General features: G+C 38.4%; 1 protein-coding gene and 1 long non-coding RNA gene across 11 annotated transcripts in view; one reads left to right on the top strand and one right to left on the bottom strand.

Moving 5' to 3' along the window:
* The window catches only part of ROBO1 (roundabout guidance receptor 1), a 686,064-nt gene that overhangs the window by 372,657 nt on the left and 291,632 nt on the right, over positions 1-21,775 (top strand). The window lies entirely within an intron of this gene.
* LOC147654424 (uncharacterized) lies at positions 1,927-8,231 on the bottom strand. The gene is made up of 2 exons (XR_015285198.1): positions 7,853-8,231; positions 1,927-6,233 (listed from the first exon to the last, which is right to left on the bottom strand). It is a non-coding gene; the product is annotated as an uncharacterized LOC147654424 (long non-coding RNA).

Below are 21,775 nucleotides of genomic sequence, written 5' to 3'. Positions count from 1 at the left end.
CAGGCTTTATTATCATTCAAAAAAGAGGGAAAGCAAAAGAAAAAATGGGTGAAGAGGCTATCCTCCGCAGCATGATAGAAGCTAGGCTCATATAAAACAAGCCAAAGAATTAGTTCCTTCACCAAGGAATGACATGAAACTCTAGCCATGGTAGCTGTAAAAACAGTTAAAGGTCTTCTTTGTGCTCATTAACACCACTGTGCTGGTATTCTGTGTTGGCAGCTTTTGGTTCTGCAGAGGCAGTCCTAAAGAAAGTTGTTACCAGCCTATATTCTACAGTTCACAGGCTCTCAAAAAGGACACATGAAAACAGCCAGAATCCCCAGGGCAAGTGGGGAGATTAAGTAGCCCTCTCCCTCGACAGAAGCCCCCGCAGACAAAGCTTGGCATTGTGCATTCAGCACCCTATCTCTTTCCAGCACTGAACTTTGCCATTGTCCCGCCGGATCCCACTTCACAAAGTGTTTGGGGGACTTTGGTAACGCTTCACTGGCACCTCCATTGACAGGAATCTGAGTGTGGGAACTGCTCCGAGGGAAGGGATGCCCCCAAAACCATTGGCCTATTCTATTCCTGACTATTGGTCCCTAAGCCAGTGGCAGTGTTTTAGTGCATGTGTGTGTAGGGAGGGGGTGTTACTCTGCAGTTTTCTTGGAGTCTCATCTTTCACAAGAATACAAAATCAGGCAGGCAAAGCAAACATGGATTATTTGTTTCCCAAAGGATCAGGCCTTTTCAGAAGCTTTAGCTGTTCCACTGTCCTACGGAATCTATCAAAGACCACAAGGTGCCTTGGAATACTTGTAGAATTTTGGGGGGTGCTAAAAACAAGCTTTTGGGTTGAGGGAAAAAATCTTGCTGTTTAGCTATAGCAGTCATGAGAAGGATTCTTTATCAACCCTTTCTGTTTCTATTTTTTTTTTTGTTCTGAAACTTTTCAGATTTATTTTTAATTAATATGAATAAGAGATCTCATCTCGTGCTACAGCTCATTCCTTTGGATATGCTGGCTTTGATTGAAGACTTGAAAAGGACCTGGTACAAGAAAAGCAAACTTCCTGGAAAGACCAAATTTGGAAAGAATACTTCAGCTGAATCTTATATTTCATTTTCAGCTTCTTTTACATTAAAAACAGACTTAACAGATTTTTTTTTTTAATTTTTTATTTTATTTTTTTTTTGTCAGACTCCACAAATGTTATAATGGATGCCTGGAAAATGAAAGAGGCTCATTCTGAGTAAAAGTCTGTTTAGAAGCCAAGTTTTGGTGAGGGGCACGAGTTTTCCCCTTCCCACAGGTGCTTTGCTGCAGCAGCTGAGGGTACAGAAACATGAGGCAAGGTGGTGAAATGCAGAAGATGCAGAGCAGGTTCCTGGGAGGAGAGGTGGACACTAGGAATTCTGATGGAGGCAGAGGGAGTGGACATGGGCTTGAGGTTCTCTGAGGGAGGTAAAAAACTAAAGTAGAAAGAACATGGTGGTAGAAGACCGGGGAATGTGTGGAAGGTTTGGCAGGAAACTGGAACTCAAGGTGGGAGGTGTCTTTTGGTTCCCCACACTTGCCTGATACATTCCAATCTGTGCACTGGTAGGACTGGGTCTAAACTGAAGAGAAACTGGGTTTGCATGGCTTGTGTTTAGACTATGGTCCAAGAAAAAAGACTACCATGTGAGTTGACAGAGACGTAGATTTTTACTGTGAAAAAAACTGTGATCACTGGATTTTTACTGTGAAAAGCACTGTGATCACTGTCTTGCTAAATGAGATTCATATCTATGACTGACAAAGGGAGGGTGGGGGGAAAAGGAAAGTGCAATAAGATTTTATATACTTGATGACTGTGAAGACAAATTATGAGATGCCATATTTTTCTTTGATAACGGATTCCTTGAGATGAAAGAAAAGCAGAAACTCTATACCTGATCTTGGGTACAATTTTTTTTTTTTAATTCAGCATAAACAAAAAATTAAAGTGCACTGCAGAAGACTGAAATTAGTATAAATGTCAGTAAGTTGAGTAAGGAAATCAAAAGGTGATGCTGAAGGGTGAACTATAGAAATATTGAAGCTGAAGTGAAGTAACAGTGTAGTTATCTTTCAAAAACTTGTCTTTCCTCTGTCCTAGATTGCTTTTTTTCCTAACCATCATTGTATAAGAATATGACATATGTATGGCAAGATTTGGAGATGTCATAAATAGAGAAGGATATCAGAAAGACATTTAGGGAAATTTGTGTTGACCATAAGGACTACTAAAACTGAAGTGAGACTGAGTATGTGAAGAATAAGGTCATAATGTAAAGGGCTTAGATTATTTACCACAAATTTGAGAATTGATGATTGTGAAATGATAAAGGAAAAACACCTGAGTGTACATATCAATCACAAGATGACAACTGGTAAACAGTGATGCAGAAACAAAGTTGAAGGAGAAGGTTTGTTCCCAAAAGCATACATCAGAGAAAAAGAAGGTAATGATCAAACATAAAGATGATGTTGGCTCAGTGCTAAGAAAGCATAAAATGACCAAAAATTGACTTATAAATTAGAAAAATGCGTTTGTGCATCAGAGGAGTAAAATTCTGGCATAGCCTTCCTACAGGGATGGTAGCTGGTGCAAAATCAAATTCTTTGGCAGGAAAGTTAATGTGTGAAATGGGAATCATTGTTTAGTAAAACAACTTTTCCTTTGAAATGGTGATTATCAAAATCAAAACATACTAGATGAGTGAAAAAAATTCTGAAGAGGGTAAAAAGAGAAAATAAAAATACAGTGATTTAATAGGAGCAGGGTTGAGATATTGAAGTTTTCCTTTTTAAAATTCTTCTCATGGAACTGATTACATTATTTAGCAGCAAAGAGAAAAATTCAAGAACATCATATTCAGCCACCAAATACTTCAGGCTTTGTTCATTCTTTTTATTTTTTTCCTGAACAGTAAAAAAGAGAGAGTTGCAAGTTCCTTTTGAAGCCATGAGGGCAATTTCCACACACCTCTACTAATCCTGCTCAAAGCAGCAGGTTTGTGGATGGCCATTCTGCCAGAAGCAGGGGGACTACTCTCTGGCCTCAGTCCAGCTTGCCACAGATTCCCAAATGAATGGATGCTGTGGAATTTGGGAAAAAGTAGTGCATGGCTATTAGAGGCAGTAATGCCCTGGAAAGCAGTAGTTGACTGCCTGCTCTGGGGGAGAGCTGGCTCAAAGCAGCCATTCTAAGGCAGGTGGTGCTACTGTGGACACAAGGAATGCCCCCAAATGAAGGCTTGCTGTAGTATATCCTGAATCAAAGGCTCTGTGTTAAGGCTCCCCAGGGATCTAGCCATTATGTCCGTAGTCTTTACAAATTTTGAGTCTGTAACTCCTCTGTAAACTCATAAATACAGGGCAATGATAGAAATTCTGTGAATCATCAATAAGCTGTTCTTTGGGGGTTACTATTTATTAGTATAATATAGAAGTACAAAAATTAACCTGATCCTCCTCTGTAGATATTCTGCCTTTCATACTTGTTCCTGTGAGGGTGTATTTATTCATAGGTTCATAAATAGAAGCTTAAACTGGTATTAATTAGAAAATATGTCACCTCTGACCTTGAAACTAATTGGTTTGTATGGACTTTGTTAAATTTGCATCATTTCCTCAGCATGATCTCTTTAGTCTTCTTTCATTTTAGAGGGAAAATGTCTTTATATCAATACAAAATGGAGAGTTTTAAAAAGTAAGCCTACCAGTGATTATAGGTTAGGTGTAGCATTTCATCCTGTGATAAATGGATATATTTCTGTCACGTATGTTATGACCTGGAATTCAGTCAGAGGGAGAAAATGTTATTCATAGGCATGGATCCTTGTTAAATGAGCGTTACCTTTGCTTTACCCCTTCCGCACTGGGGATGTACAGCAAAATGTAGATTCTAGAGAGTCCTTGCTTCCTCATGGCAATTACTGGGAAAAACCTGACTGGAGAGCCTGTTTTATCCCACACTAACTCCCTGGCTGAAATTCCCCACACCAGAGGAGAGGAAATCTCAGCTCTCTCCTTTAAGCTGCATAAATCTTTCACACGCAGCATCTAAGAAAATAACCCACCAAACTCTAACAAAATAAGCCATTGGTAGCATTTGTGCTATTTCTCAGTAGCCTGCAGCTGGTGCCAAATCAGTTCTTTGAAGTAATCAATAACCACAGTCCTCCTGGTTTTGGCAAGCAGTAGAAGTCCCGCTTAACAGCGGCACTTTTCATTTAAAGTAGCTTTAGAAGAGCTAGGATTCTAAAACCTGAGGTTTGGGAAGGAAAAAAAAAATGCATAGCCTCAAATTCCCTGCTAAATTTATCACTTGAGAGTGTATGGCCATGTTCTGGCACACATAAGAAGGTGTGTACTTTCTTTCTAGGCCTGGCCACAAAACGGTGGCACAGATACATAACTCTGTTCCACATGGATGAAGAGGGAAGTTATGCAATAGCACACCCATTTCCTCTCCAAGGAAATGGAGTGACACAAGTGGCATTGCTTGTCAGCTCACTCAGGCTTTGGGGTCAGCTCTGCTCTTAATACCAGCAACTATGAAGTCTGTACATGAGAAATAAGAGGCTGAGTGCTGTTGAACAGCTCTCCTGTGTCTTGTTAGCTCAAATGTGAAATATTGCTCTCATTCCCTGAATATAAGCCATATGAATATAAGCCTGTTGTCACACAGTCCTAATGTGAACATGCAGTGGTTTACCTGAAGGAATAAAACATGCATTAACATGTAGTTTTGTGAGTGCACTGTTAGGCTTGTATGCAAATTTCAATTCCACTTTATATATGTAGATGCTCGTGTAAAATTAGATTGGAGTTTACCTTCTTCAGCTGGGATCTCTCAGGGTTAATCCCACACCATAAACCATCCTTTTTCACCATTTGTATTAAGCCATAAGGAAAAATTATTTTTACTTATACAACCTACCCACTCCACTGAGATAGTAAAAAAAAACAGTTTATGAAACCACAGAAAATAAATTAATTGAGAAATATTACAACTGAAATCTTAGAATATGAATAGAAAGTGTAAAAGATCACTGTACCAAAAGAAGTAAAAATGGCAAATTCCTCCTTTAGTTTCAGTTCCTGTTAGGTGGAGGAAAAAAATGCAAATTTGGGCTATAAACAGTGCAAAGAAAGTGCTCACCCACACACCTTTGCCCCAAGGACAAGTGTTAGACAGGGCTTGGATAAAAACGGCCAATATGCCATGAATTTGGAATTAAATTACATTCAAATCACCTGAAATCAGCACACTTAAAGTGAAAAGGTTATGCAGGAATACAACCAAGAAGAAATTGGATGGAGACATAAAAGTACAGATGCTTCAAATGTCTGCTGTTGACTAATAGGTGAACAGTATTGCTCAGAATGCAGGGCTCTATGGCAAGTCCTGACTTTAAGACAGCTTTTAGATATGTTTAAATTTAGAAATTAATGTTTAAATGTTTAAATGTTAAAATTTAGAAACACAGTTTTGTATAAAGGGAGTTCAGTTTGCTAAACCTCATGTAATCTGACCAGTACGGTGAAATTTAACAAAGCTGCAGCAAATCTCAGCATAAATAAGGTGAGAGTGAACAAATTGAATACTTATTTTATTCATTCATTGCCTCATGTTTCAGGCTAATGAGAAGCTAGGCTTGACACAAATCTCTTAGAAAGAGGACAATGAAATAAAAATTTATTGATTTTTGTTTTGCCATGGCAAAACAGAAATCATGTGATATAATAATTAATAATCTCAAAGTAGTATTGCAAAAGATAACACACAATAGCTGAAAAGTAGCTCTGTGACAGATTTGTCACTGTGCTAGAACACATGCATGATGCTGTGATAAACATTGGAAAAGGCACTTGTTAAAGCAGCCTTTATCCCTAAGGAATTTACAGCCTGGGAGACAGAGAGAGATAAGATAAAATGCACCTGGTAACCAAGAAGTGATGCTATTTACATTTTTCTTTTCTGTTTGCTTTCTTTTCCCAATGTTTCACCCTCTGTTTTATAATGAGGTGCTGGACTGGTTGATGTGACATTTGTGAGTCTCTATGAAAAATTTGATTGAAGAACACTGGTGGCTGGCACTGGGCTTGGGAAATCACATTTCACGAGATAGGCAGCCAAGAGGAAAGCAGAAAGACAGTGATGATTGGAGACAATTCTTAAGGCTCAGTCGCTGTCAAACACTGGACATTTTCACTCCTGTCAAAGAAAATAAGGAGGAGAGTATTATTTAGAAAGGGATAGGAATTCCTGTATGCTCAGAGGATGAGGGGGTTTTTTCTATTCAGATATTTAATGCATAAGCCAGTCCTCCTCTCAACAGTGCAGCCTTTTGATGAACAGTAACTGTCATAACATTGGAATAAGAACTCAAGTGGTGCTGCTGCTGCTAAAGATTTTCATTTGCCTTGATAGCATCCAGACTAGATATGAGGCCTTGTTTAAGTTCCCAAATGTCATTAGGTTTCTCAGGGTTAATGCTGTGCTGCTAGACTTACTGAAGCCATTCTAATCCTTTCCACTTCTCATTAGAGCATGGCTGTCACTTTTTCTCAACTTCTGCATCTGCCTGTTCCCTGGTTTCCTTCAATATATTCTCACTGAACTGTCTTCAGTATTAGTTCTCTCATTTCCCCTCTCTCACTTTTCCCCTTATCTCCTAATGGTAATTCTGAAATTCATGGCCAAGTATTCCGAATCCTTTTTCCATCACCTACTCCCTTCTCTCAGTGAGCACTTTGTATGGACCTACCTTAGGACATCAACCAAATCACACTGGATCTTTTCCATTGTGTTCTTTGCCACTTGCAAAGACTTGAGACTTGAGACTTTTGTTAGTCTCAACTTGATTATCTTTCCATTCTGAAAATAATTTAGTTGGTGATATTAAAACAGCAGGGTTACAGCTCAGTGGAAGTACCTCACATGAAAACCTTTGTGTTTTCAGTCAAAAGAAAAATTGATTTTTTCACTTAAATAAATTTGAACGCTTCTGTGCTCCCACAGTTTAAAACTGTGTTTCCCAGTGAGAAATGAAAATCATATCTTTGGTTCTTTTGCTTCTCCTGCTAACAGCCTACTCCCACAGCAAGTCTGAATGTATAGCACAGGTCACAATTTTGCAATAAATACTTAACAACTGAGATATGAGAATATACAGTGATTGTCAAATGGGTGAGGCTGTGGTACCCACCTCAAAAATATTTACTGTATAGTCCAAGTGTACTCTGCACAGTCTAATAATAACATTCTTTTAGGTCTGGTTACTGCAGCACAGTTGGTAGCAAGGATTATGAATCAATTCAATTCAGTGAACGTTATCCAGATGTACTATAGCTGTTAGAGTATAATATTTATGATAGTTTCAAAAAGATGTAATATCTATTACCAGTCTAAAAACTCTTAAACATGCCCTCAAACATGATTAGCAGTAATTTATTTGAACAGAATGTGAACAGATAAGTACCTCAATTGACATAGTTATACTCAAAGCAAAATAGAATTTGATTAATATAAAGCACCTGTATGGTTTAAATCATTTTAGAGATGGCATCTGTTTTCTTATGAGATTAAATCTAGCTTATCTCTAGCCAGTGTGTGTAATAACCTCAAAACTAATAAAAAGTATACAAAGGAATGGATCTGAAAGAAGAAACACATATGTTTTCACAACATTCAGCACTTTTACTGTTTATCTAAAGACCTTTCTGGGAATCTATCTGTGGCTTTGAAAGCAAGACATAAGGATAAACACTTGTCTGGGTGTTAAAACTCAAGAGAGATTTGCAAACAGATAAAAGCAAGAATCAAGTCCTTACCATCATCATTGTCTTCACACTTCATATGTAGGTACAGAACATGGCAGAACACAGGGAACTCTTGTGGTTTTCATAGCCAGAAGAGACACAGAGACTCCTTCCTTCCTTCCTTCCTTCCTTCCTTCCTTCCTTCCTTCCTTCCTTCCTTCCTTCCTTCCTTCCTTCCTTCCTTCCTTCCTTCCTTCCTTCCTTCCTTCCTTCCTTCCTTCCTTCCTTCCTTCCTTCCTTCCTTCCTTCCTGCCTTCCTGCCTTCCTGCCTTCCTGCCTTCCTGCCTTCCTGCCTTCCTGCCTTCCTGCCTTCCTTCCTGCCTTCCTGCCTTCCTGCCTTCCTGCCTTCCTTCCTGCCTTCCTGCCTTCCTTCCTGCCTTCCTTCCTGCCTTCCTTCCTGCCTTCCTTCCTGCCTTCCTTCCTGCCTTCCTGCCTTCCTGCCTTCCTGCCTTCCTGCCTGCCTTCCTTCCTGCCTGCCTTCCTGCCTGCCTTCCTTCCTGCCTGCCTGCCTGCCTGCCTTCCTTCCTGCCTGCCTGCCTGCCTGCCTGCCTTCCTGCCTGCCTTCCTGCCTGCCTTCCTGCCTTCCTGCCTGCCTTCCTGCCTGCCTGCCTGCCTGCCTGCCTGCCTTCCTGCCTTCCTTCCTGCCTTCCTTCCTTCCTGCCTTCCTGCCTTCCTGCCTGCCTTCCTGCCTGCCTTCCTGCCTGCCTTCCTTCCTTCCTTCCTTCCTGCCTTCCTTCCTTCCTTCCTGCCTTCCTTCCTTCCTGCCTTCCTGCCTTCCTGCCTTCCTTCCTGCCTTCCTTCCTTCCTGTCTGCCTGCCCTCCTTCCTGCCCTCCTTCCTGCCTTCCTTCCTGCCTGCCTTCCTTCCTGCCTTCCTTCCTTCCTGCCTGCCTTCCTTCCTTCCTGCCTGCCTGCCTGCCTCCCTCCCTCCCTTCCTCCCTCTCTCCCTTCCTCCCTTCCTCCCTTCCTCCCTCCCCTCCCCTCCCTCATTGTTCCAATTAGGACAATTGCACAGAGAGCTCATGATTTCCTTCTGAAACAAATAAATGAGTAAAAGACAAAAGAGTCAAAGAGGAGTGCACACATTTTGTACGTGTAAGAGTCAATAGAAGTCCTTTGCTATGGCTTGAGCAATTTCCTCTTGTACTGCAAAACTTCTGGCTAGGAAAAGAAATTGTTTGTCCTTCGCATAATAGTAGAATTGTTACGGTGTTACAGGAAACTGCAGAGTAATTAGCCCATCCCTTTCTTATAGCCACTTCAGTTTCTAATTAATTGTGTACAAACAACTGTTGCAGAATTTTCTGGAAGGTGAGCTGCTTGTTTCAGGTGATCCAATCAGATGATCCATGATTCAGCCAAACCACTCAAGTTCAGAACTCTTAGTTAAAAGTTTCATTGCTTCTTCACAGAGTTTGCAGCAACCAAAAAAACAAACCTCTACAAGTTTCCACTGTGGCTTTAGAAAAAACCTTTTGAAAAACATACAAGTAAAACAAATGATCCTGGAATTTTGTGATGGAGGTGATGACCGATATTTATGTTCATGGGAAGGAAATTTGGGTTAACCAGAATAGGCCCTGGGGTCCACAGAGCTGTACTGTGTGTGATGATGCAAATGCATCAATAAACTCTGACTGGGACCCAGAGCTGTACTTGTACCCATTTCTACCCATCAGATAAGGTTTTAAGTTGGAAGATTATACACAATACTGTCAATGCAGTGCTTAATTTGTTTTCCTCCACTAGACTCTGTACTGTTGTGGGTTTGATCTCCATATGGGCCATTAAGAGCTGGACTTGATCCTTGTGGGACTCCTCCAACTCAGAATATTGTGATCTAATACAGTGTTTACACCTGCCTGTTTGCAATGCAAGGATTAGCAGAAAGAAGCACCACAACTGGAGGGAATCACCTCACTGAAAAGAGATTTTATTTTCTATAAATTCTGATAACTTTTGGTAATGATGATGGTATTTGAAGAATCATGGCAAGTAGTCTATTATCTTTTCTATTTTAGGAAGAAAAAATTTATTCTAATTTTGAGAATACAGACATTTATAGGGAGTTTGCCCTTTTATAGTAGAAGCTGTGTTGTAAAATCTAACACCACTGAAATTTTTGGTAATGCTAAAATTAGGAGATATGGTATAGTTTCAGTTCAGACAAATGTATTCCTACTGAATTTATTATATTCTTTTTCCCTTACCACATAAGTCCCACATAAAACATGGCAATTTTACTGCAAATTGAGAATTTGAAATAAATAGTATCTCTCATTCTCATTCTTCCATTCATCTTCTGCCATTCATCTTCTCTCACTGAATAAGATGAAAATATTGTGTGGCTCTTGCCTTGATTCAACTTACGAATTTATAACCTACTGGAAACACTCCCTTGTGTGGTGGTGTGGCTGTAAGTTGGAGAGTATGTGCATTTTTACAAATAATGTTCATTATCAACACTACTGAGCAGTGTAAAACTGGGATAATGCCATAGAAATATAAATTTAATGCCTTCCAAAAAAATTATTTTTTATATCTCCATCTTAAAAATGCCGGAGCAGATAGATCATACAACCTGACCATCAGATTGACACCAAAATGTTATCTTATGTTACTTTATACTTCAAATAGTTCAGCTTGACACCCTGTTTGGTTTACCCTTTGCTAAGATGGAGGTTTTACCCTGAAATGACCTCTTTGACTCTGCAGTGAATTGTTTTAGTAAACAGATGGATCATTTGACTCAAAGAAAAAACCCTAAAATATTCATTTAGCTCTGCAAATCATTCCTGTGAATGAGAACAGTAAATTCTAAGTGCCTGAGGCTTCAGACCTTTCAGGAGTTGGAATTCTGCATGAAATTGGGTTGTTAGTGTCTTGCCTTTATTTTATGAGATTTATTCTTTTTACTTCATGAAGCTCCATACTAGAAAACTGTTAATTACTCATTTCATTGAAATATTTGAGGATTTGTATTTGTTTCATTTTGTTTGCAGCTTTGCTGAGCAATGTATGATTGGATTTAGTACAACTCTATGCTGCATATTTCATTAAAAGATGTTTTCCAATCTCACTTGTAATCAACTGAAGACATCAGTGAAAGAAATGAAAATTCCCCTAACTTTCATAATTAGGCACATCAATATAATCAGCCCGTGCTGTAGTCTGTAAACCACAAACTGAAGGGGTGACAAAGGAGTAATTCATTCCCATTTTGTGGGTATGGGCTATCATGTTTTGGATCTATGTTCATTTTTGTCAACAGAATAGAAAAGAATCACTTGCAAGCTGTGGCATGGTTATACTTACAGAGATAGATAAAACCTTTTAAATCCATTATAATATATAACATTTTAAAAACACTGCTGTTCATCTCATAAATAATATATTGTCTACTATAATTCAATTTGTGACATCTATGATAAAAAAAAAAGGACCACTTGATTAATTGTGATAAAAGGCATTTAAATTTCGCCAATTTAACCCCTCTGCTGGGCTCCATAAGACACACTGGTATTTGCCTAAGGCTTCCAGTAAAGCACCTTATCGTAATTTGCAGGGATCAAGAAATGAAAATTCCATTTCTTCCCTTGACTCTTCAGTACTGTTTTATTAGACATTGTTTGTACTAATAATTTGTTTGTAAATATCACTTCCAGAAGCTGCTGCCTGATTTCAAAAGTAGAAAATCTATTTAAAGTCTTACTAACCTTGCTAACAGATAGGCATAAATGTGCCCAAAAAGCTATTTATCTGTTGCTATTTCTTTTTTTCCTGTGGGTGCAAATACATTGCTCCTGGTTTTCCAGGATATGACAGAAACAAGACTGACGTTACCCCACAACTCATGACCTCAGGCCTCGGGAGGTAGAGCTGTTGTGTTCTTATTTGGACATGGCAGTGTTTCAGATGGCAAGGATGAGCAGACAGAACATAAGGATTTTGGATTTGCTGGATTTTCTGGACCCACTTTAAGGCCATGGAATCTCAGTCAGACTTAGGGGGTTGTCATGTGCTTGGCAATAGAGCACTGAGGCTTTTCTGTGCTCCCCTCTGCCTGTTGCTGTTAGCGTGTGATTGTGAGAAACAGGGAATATTGTTGTGCCATGGGAATGGCTGCCATCATTGGAACAGTAAAGTTCACACCAAGACAGGTTTCTTTTACTGTTATTCAGAACTAGACCTGTGCTTTGTGTAGCATCATGACAGGCATGGGAGCATTTGAGGAGGATGTTTATTTATGTTGTTAAAATTTTGCACCGATCTGTTTTTGTGTAGTCCTCTCATGTCTGTAACAAGGATTTTTCACAGTGGTCCTCAGTCTCTCTGCCATTTAAGTGAGAATTCAGCGTCAAATAAATAGTTTTTTTCTGATTCCAGTGGGTAGTAAAAGAATAGGCTGTTTCTTCAGCATGTCTTGTTTCAACCACTGCACACAATACAAACCTCTTAAGTAGGAAATGTTTACATATAAATGGAACTAGGGTTACCTGTAATACAGTCTTTTACAGAGGAGAGTAGAGATAAGAGAAAATTCATAAATCTTACTTTTCTAGACTACATTTTGCAGTATCTTCCAGAGTAGCAATAAAGCAAATTTTTCACAGGCTACCTAGGCATCACATTATTTCATTGATAGGAAATCTGATCACTGATGTAACTGCTTCCTGGAGTTAATAAGTTAAGTTTCAAACATAAACCCAAAAAGATGAAATAAAAGTCACTACAATATTTATCATAACAAAGTAGATTTCAAAAAGAACTTTGTCATGCTATTTCAAACTTGTCTCTACTCTTGTCTTCGCTGTGACTTAAATAATATAGTTAATCAGTACAGCAAATCATTAAAAATGTTGGGGAAGAAAACAGATGGATTCCAGCTTTTCCTACGTATCTGGAAAGTGGCAGGAATGCCTCCCACACCTGCTCTCAGACAGTGGGGTTGTCACCTCAAGCTACTGCCAGCTTAGGACATGGCAGATCCAAGAACCTGAAATCCTCTAAGGATTGGGCTGAATCTACACAATAGTCTTGAGTGCAAATGTTTGCCTTTAACGTGTTTATTACCACGTTGCATGTATTCATCATTTGTTTCCAACGTTATTGTGTCCCACAAAAGCAGAGCATCATTTCAGATGCCAGCTTTTGCCATATGAAATGATGTGACACGACAATAAGATTTTACCTTAACAATAAAATTATAATTTTGGGCCAATCAAGCCCATGTTTCTGTTGCACTAAAATTCTCTGGGTTCTGATTGTGAAGCATGCTCAAACATGGAGGAGACAGGCTGATTTTGAGCAAAAGCAGCAGCTCTCCAGAGCAATGCTTGTCCAAACTGTAATCAAGAGAATCCTTCATGTCTCCTGTTAATTGGTGATTCGCCATGCTTATCTGATGGGCAGATTCATGGCTTCAAGCAAAAATCTCTTTCAAGGGATTCTTTATAAAGGGTTAAGGGTAGAATTATCAAAAATACCAAGGGGAGTTCTGTCAGTGGCAGTTGAATATCTCCCTCCTCAATGCACTTCTGAAAATCTCATTCATGTTTCTGTGATGCCAAATTTGAGCCAGGCTTATAATTTTTACTCTGTGTTCAGAGAGAAAAGGAAGACAAAAACAAGAATGCCCTAACCTTATTTTTAGCATTATGCTATCTAATTAAGGCAATTTTAACCCAGCATACTTCAAAGGCTGCGGAACTTTAAAAAACATTACTTGTTTAATCTTGCTGCATATAAGATGTTGGTGTGTTTGGTATTTATTCACAGAAGGTACTAATTAACTCCTTGGGAATGGGTAGCTTCTCACTAAGCCTTCTGTCAGGCAGCAATAAGTTGAGCAGGGAAAAACTTAAGTTGATTTTTCAGTATTTCCTTTTTTCCATGTATTCATGCCATAAAAGTATTGAAGCAGGATTGTCTGTACTTAACTGAGTTGTCATTCCCATTTTTTTTTTTTTTATTTTTAAAGACATTTAAAATATCAACCAAAGTTACAATGTAAATCCTAGTGCATATATTCATTTCCTTACTTAGGGTGGCTTCAGCCTGTGGATATTACCATGTGTTGGATTGGTACAATATAAGCCAAAAACTTTCTGAAATCTAACATTACCACTATGGTAAAATTTTCAGGCTTGATTTCTTAATGCAGTATCAAGTTTTTGAAGTTAAATGAATGTCAGTTGATGCTCTTTAACAGTTAATTCCTTTAACTATGGAATTTTTCACTAAATTTTGAAAATTTAGAAATATCCTTTCTTGAGAAATCTTGAAGCTCTTGGCAACTTTGTGAAAAGTTTATGTCAAATTTGGAATTTTTTAAGGTCAACTTGTTTAGTTTTATTTTAAAAATATCTTCTAGGAGTCTATACTCAGCCTAGGGTACTGATAGAAGTTTATGGTGGTTAGAGCCCAAGGTCTTCATACCATTTTTGTACCTTTTTAAATGAACTACAAAGGAAATTTAGAGTGTTTTTACCAGATCAGTACCAGCAGAGGGCATTACAGCATAGTTCACTTAAAATGTGTATTTTGGAATCAATCCAGGTAAGAACAAAGTACATTGAAGGTTAGGTAAGTACTTTACTGAAAGACGTGTATTTATCATCACATTGAATTGATTGAGAGGATGTTCCCATTATAATAAGAAAAGTCAGGGTTTTTAAACCTCGTTTGCTTCAATAAATCAAAATGCAAATCTTGCAGTGCAAGTAATATTGCATACCAAAATGTGTCTCAAAAAGCAAGTATGTATATTTTCTTAAAAGTTGGGAAGCAAATATAAAAAAAAAATTCAATTAAACATTAAGTTGTTCATAATGAGAACCAACTGAATATGCTTGAATGAAATCTCTCCAACTTCTACTCAGGCAAATAGTTTACCCTACCACTTAAAAAGAGTTCCCTCATGGTTAGTAGAAACTTTCCATGGCAATATGCAAAATTTCAATATTAAAAACCCTCTGAGTGCCAAGGAAATCTCCCCTGGCCTAAGGTTATTACCTCCATGTGTGACTATCTATTTTGAACACACAAAAGCAGACGGTTTCTTGGCTCCATCATTATGAAGCAACACCTAAAAATGTCAGTTGAAATAAAACCTGAAATAATTTAATAAATAAAGAATGCAAAATAATTTAGAATAATTTTCTTCATCTTTGTGTGTAGGTGTAAATTGCAAATTATGGTTTTGACACATAATGTTTGTGCCTCTCTGCTGCTCTCTTACTCACCTGAGAACTACAACTGCAGGGAGCTTATGTGGAAGGTGCAGATCCCAGATCTCCTCTCCAGTTGTGGTCTGTAGGAGCTTTGCCTGAGACTTTCTTTAGTCTTAGTATTTATTTAGTCTGATACTGCTATCTGAGCTGCCATGCTGGTCCTGTGCCTGTACAGCAGTAGGATTTAAAAAGCCATTTTTCTGTTCTTGTTGTGTTCTTTGAAGTGGGTTTTGTGAGCCCATGGAGCTCTGACTGCGCACTCCAGCTAAACAGGAGGTTGTTTGTCCAGGAGTGCAGCTGAGGGTAAAAGCAGATAAATTGTGTTTACTGAGTCACAACTAGGATAGTACAAGACTTACCCATTCATATAAAAGAAAAGGGAGAGTTCTCAACTTTTGATTAGAAAGCAGATTGCTGTTTTTTTTAAAGTCCTCCTCCAGTGCTCGGTGTGTCATTTACTGTCACACTTTCTCTGCTAAGAGGCGATGGAAGAGGGAAGTGGAAGCCGTGTACCTGCGCGATCCTTGCCTAAGGTCGCGCTTTGTGCTCGCCAGCCAGCACTTCACAACCTTCCACTAACCCACTGCTTTTCAAATGGCCTTGTGTGCCAGGACAGCTTTTTGAGAGGAGCAGCTGCCGGCTTGAAATGGAATGAGAAGAGCTCCGGGAAGAAGAGGAGGAACACGCTGACGGCATGTCTGCACTGCCAGGAGCGCGTCCTGGAGCGCTGCTCCTCGCGCGGGCCCGGCACACGGAGCCAGCTGCGGCACAGCAGCCACGGAGCCCTGTTATTACAGTAATGAGCCTGAGCTAATAAGGCCTGTTGAGACACAACCTGTGTTAGCTCAGCCTTGGCACCAGCAGAGAATATTTACTCAGCTTCTGCACTGGAGCTGGCTCGTGTCAGGCTGTCTCGGAGAGTGGGAGGAATAGTTGTGTTACTGGATGCTCCTAACTATGTAGACATACCCTGACAGATTTGTCCTTTGGGAGGTTTTAAAGAGAACACATGCAAGACCAGTTCTCATTTTAATGAAATATTTAGCTGGGGCCCAAGGCCTTCCCTCTAGTTTGTTTTCCTTTTTTTCCCCCCGTTCTGAAGGCAGTCTGACCTTCTGTGCACAAGGAGATGTATGTGGTATGGGAGCCTGGTACTGCTGCTGGAAAGAACTGTTTTAAAATAAAATAGCCTGCTGTATGGATGGGCATACAAGGCTCATTGACAGTATTCTCTCCCTCAGCAGTAATCCTTACTTGCCCTGCAGGCTGAGTGCTCTGTCAGTGTCTCCTACTGAACTCCACGATGTGCATCACCTGGGCACTTCACAGCAGAATCCACTAGGACCTACACCAACAGTGTTGACAAGACAAAATACATTAAAAAGAAAATATCCAAATGATTCTATGTCCAAAGAGTGGAGAAACACTTATAAGGGCCAGAAAACATTTAATAGCTAACAAAATAACATGCTTCTGATCAACAGAACTCTCTTCTGTTTTGAGGGTAAGGGATTTAACTAATCTTTTTTTTCCTTTTTTTTCTTCATTTCCTACCTCAAAAAGTAGAGGTAGTCTGTAGTCAAACAATTTAAATACCTTTATGCATTTTCTTTTTCTTATTAAATTAAGTAATATACATTTTCACAGTTCTCTTGAAGTGTGGTTTTGAGAGCTTTTAATATGGATAAGGACTCTCGGGGTCTTCATACCTTTTCACCAGGGGTATTTTGCAAGGAATTTTAGATTGACCATGTGGGTTTTGTATATGCAGGAAAGGCTAAGGATGTGTTAGCCATCATACACGGAGGAAGGCAGATCCACTTGTTCATTAAAACAGACATATTATGGCAGGGCACCAACAGCAAGGCCAGCAAAGTGTAGTGCTAACAAGATTTTTGCTGCTGCTTCCAGTAGCGTACTGTGTTTGCTGATGGGTAGGGTGTACTTCTGACACAAAAAAATAAGCATACCTTCATGGAGCAAAGACTTTCTCCTCTTCCCATGACGGTCACACAGCACACACTCAAGAATTTCAAGGGGTGTAATTCAAATGCACGCTCTAGGCACAAAAATAGGATGTCTTTATCATCTGTAGTTCCATCCTTGCTTTCTTCCCTTCCTCCACTCAAGGGCAGAATGCAATATTAAAACTATAGTAAGCATTTTTTTAATTAAAAGAGGTTAAATATATGGGATCAGATAGGCTTTCATCATGCAATTATAAATTGTATGCTGGTTATTTTAAATTTCAACATGCAATTGCAATGGTACTGGGTGAGCTGGCTGGGTATCTGCTTTGCATTTGACTGAGTTAATTCACTGCAGGTATTCAGTTCTTAAGTGGAGTCTGCTTTAAATATGTGCAGTAATTCAATCAAAGAAATAAGATGGATAGTTTATGTAATCCTTTTCATCTCCAGATTACTAAGGTTAACCTTAACTATTCATGAATTATAAATGCATACAGCAATCTCAAATTAATACATGCAACCCCCCTCCTTTTTTTGATGGCCTGCTGAAAACCATGGAATAGTTCCTTCTTTTAAAATATAACTGATGAAATTTACAGGCACAATATATCATTTCTTCCACTTATTTTTTGTAATCTTAAACAAAAGTTTTGTGCAACTCATTTAAAAAGGTTGTCTCTGGTAATATTAAACCTATCCTCTGATCCAGGAGCATAGGTAATTTTCTCTTCAACATTTTGGATGCATCATTCTTAAAGCCCTTTTCAGTGCCAACAGATTCTGTGGCATGAATGGGAACCCAAAGGCAGATATTACAGAACAATAACGCTGTGTTGAAGCTCCCACAATTCCTGGAGTAATTAAATAAAGAAAAAAGAAGCCTTTCTCTTTCATTTTGTTAGTTCATTCAATGCCATTTGGGTGATTTGGCTTGTGAGCTCTCTTCCAGGCAGCCAGAACAATCCACTAGGTGACACCCTCATACTCCTCATATTGAGGCAAGGAGATAGTGAGTACTGAATGGCTCATTTGTTAAACATTTAAAGCAAATACTGAGATTTCAGGGACAGGTCTCTCTTTGTTTGGCAATATCAGAGATAACACCGGTTTTGTAATAAATACTGTGTTGTTTGTATATAAATTACATATTAAGCAGATTAGCATTTTGTCACTAACAAGAACAAAGCCACAAAGCAGTTCTATGCAATATTTCCTATAATTATAATAATTTTTTTTAAGCGTTTGAGCTAGTCTGCTGAGTAGACTGAATAGCAAATATGCCTTGAGCATTTTCTGCTGGGGCAACAGAAGGAATATAGCTTCAATGATTTTTTTTTTTTTTTCCCCAGTGAGGATGTGCTACAGCATCTTTGAACAGAAATGAAAAGACACATTCACCCCTAATATAAAGGAATATTAAAGGATAAAATTCAATGGAATTTTGCATGTTTATGCCAGTGGTGATTTTTTCTTTAAGTTCTTTATGTTGATAATGATGCTTTATAAATCCTTTGAAGAAAGCATCTTTTATGGTGATGTTTCTATACACCTAGCATAACGAGGTTTGAGCTTCTTTAGGGTCTCTATCTGTGAATTCATCATAGCAAATAAAATACTATATTTTATTGCTATTATTCTTTGCTCTGCAATGATTTGAGTACTATTCTAAATGTTGTACGTAGTGAAAGGCACTGGAAGTCTGAATTTACTAGTAGTGCAATTAAGAGTAACATCAAAGAAAATAAGAATTACATCACAAAATTAATGTAAATAAAAGCAAAATCATGGTGAGGCCCAAGCAATCAAACACAAGAAAACAATGTCTTTGAACAGCATGTTTAAACAGTAACCAGACAGGTCAAGAAAGAGACAGTAATTTACTTATATGGGCATGGAAATCATAACATTTCTTGTTTGCTCATAATAATTATCCCAATTAATTACATGGCAACTGTAGTTTTCAAGCTTTTGCTACTCATGCACTTTTTATATTCAGCTGTCCTTTACAGTGCTCCTTCTTCTAACATTACAGTGCTTGTTTAGATCTAAAGTAGAAAAATCCAATTTTTTTCCATAATGAAAATACCACTGAAATAATGTACTGTTCTGCTATCAGGTATGTTTATTTACTTTAGCTAGAATTCCTACCATGGTTAGGGCCCATAATATACTTAGATACAAATACACAAAGAAAGATGTATATATAATTCCTCATATTTTCCCACTTAATTTCAGCCTACACTTAGAAAAATATTTATAATAGCTTTTTAAGGCAGTTCACTAAATAATGCAACCCATCACTTCCACAGTGTCCTAAAAACTCTGGAAGAAAGTTTTTGAAACTTAGTTGTATCTACATAATCTCTGTGATGTCAATGGGAGCTTAGTTGTAGCCTATAGAACAAAGGTACAGATGCAGTAATCCTGGCTGCCAGCCTGGGAGCGATAAACTCCGTGAGCTTTCGCAGACACGAGCGCGTGTGACCGTGTAATGTACACACAGAGGTATTCCTGGCAGCCAGCTCCACAGATAAACGGAAGGCTACGCGGTAGTTTGGAGATCAGGCAAGGGGAGAGTCATTTGAAGTTCAAAAAGGCTTGTGGAGAGAGTGTGTTTGCCCCCACAACACATCCAAGACGTCATGTGCGTGCCTCTGCCCTTGTAGAGAAATGCCTGGGATCTTCAGTACTTACAGAAGTTCAAGTTCTTCTGAATAGTCTCTCAAAGCACATCTTCCCTTGTATCAGAGGCAGAACTGATTTTAGTCACTTTGAGGGAAGAGTGCCATCTGCTGAATCACAACTATCAGTTCTGGAGAACCTTTTCTTTTTTGCTGGAGGTTTCATGACTAAGCCCTGTGCCTCAAACTCAGGCAGCATGTGTAACTCTGTTCTTCAGAGTAGTTCTGTTCTCCCAGAAATTACCTTTGTGTACTTCTTAAAAATGGTGTTACATATTACAGAATGAACACGGCAAGTACATCTGCTTTATCATTTCATAGATGCACTGTTCCCCACATCTGAAGAGGTTAAAGCAGTATTTCCTTTCCTAGAAACATTTTCTGACAGACACACATATACGTGTGTGTCGCACATGGATGTCTGTATGTCTCAGTATCAAGGACAATAAGGGTGTTTTAATAGCACACATTTTGTCAGAACATCTGCAGAATTAGAGATGATGTCAATTACTTACAAGACATTCTGATGAAATTCTGTAGGCTTACAATTTCAAGAGATTCACTCAGCCGTGCAGCTGTTATATATTATTACAATCTAAATGAATTTTAAGAAAGATAATTAGAGCAGTATACATCCACTCCTAGCAATTTTTCTGAAGTAAGAAAGCACTGACAGCTAAACATTATGCCATGAAGTATCTGAGACAGTACAAATTGAACAAGCCTTTGAAGCTCTACTGTACTTTCACTATAGGTACCCAAAGTAGAATGACTCTGTTCTTCTCAAAGGATAAAAAATTCTTTATAGTGATTGAAATAGTCTTAGAGGCTTATTAAAGATGGGGTAACTGTGGCACAAAAGCTTTAAACTCTTATACATAGGCTCATCTCATGATCATGTGGTAAGGTCATTCAAGCTTCAAGAGCTTTAATCCACTGCTGTATGGAGAATTTCTCTGCATGTGAATTTCACGTTAGCAACCAGCATACAGAAGACTTAAAATTTTACTGACCCTTTCAAAAAAAATATGCTAAGCAAAAGTATGAGTGATTCTAGAAACCTACTATTGCACTAATGAACAGGAAACAGATTAATCTTGAGTTGAGAAAACTCTCTGGGAATTAGGAAAATGTTTTATTTGCCTTCTGTATGCATTGTATATATTTGTTGTCAGTTACAAAGTAAATGGATTAATTTTTGTTTCTAGATAATACATATGCCATAAAAATGCATTAAAATATGTTTTATAATTAAACATTAGAGGAAATATTATATATCCCATACAAACAGAGGGATACATAAGAATGACACTCTACAAGTGAATGTACATGTATATGTAAATGTACAAAAAATATATGTGTGAATGTACATTCACAGAATAAGTGAACCCATTTATTCCCTTTAGAGTGGCCTACTGGTAGATGCGTAGATCTGCCTTTTAAAGAGTTGCAATCACTTCAAATATGTTCAAAATTTCGTACAATATCAGTCTGCCAAGTATTGATACTACAGAAGGAATATAAGAAAAATGGTCTTCAAAATGTTATTGGTGGTGATGGTAGTGTGTTTTCTTCCAGAAGACTATTTAGTCTAGGCTTGAAAAAATTAAATCTGACCATATAGTAACTGGGACGGATTAGCTAAATACAGTATGAAATTCTAGTCATGAGAAACAGAAGAGTTAGGGTCTTACTTATATTTGACCCTCTCTGAGAACACAGGTGAAATAAATGTACTCTTCAGGCCCATTTACAGCCTTGCACGGGACTCCTGTTTATTTAATCAATTATAAAAGAGCAAGCCCAAATCTAATTTATTGAAATCTCTAATATCTCTCTAGGGTTCAAGGATAATCTCAGGCCTCTTCACTGTTTTTGCAGCGTGGTTGTAACTCCGGAGGTGCTAATACATTTTTCTTTCATGAAGTGCAGAATGCTGCATGAGGTCACAAAAGAAAGAGAAATGGTTGGCTAAGTACAGCTTGAAGAAATCTGCTCATATTCAAAAGTATTCACTGTAACTGATTGCACAGCTATGATTGCTTTCTAAATGT

The sequence above is a fragment of the Cyanistes caeruleus genome, chromosome 3 (assembly GCF_971803275.1).
Source record: "Cyanistes caeruleus chromosome 3, bCyaCae1.hap1.1, whole genome shotgun sequence".
NCBI lineage: Eukaryota > Metazoa > Chordata > Aves > Passeriformes > Paridae > Cyanistes > Cyanistes caeruleus.
The sequence above is the reverse complement of the archived record's forward strand: the minus strand, read 5'-3'. Positions and strand labels throughout refer to the sequence as shown.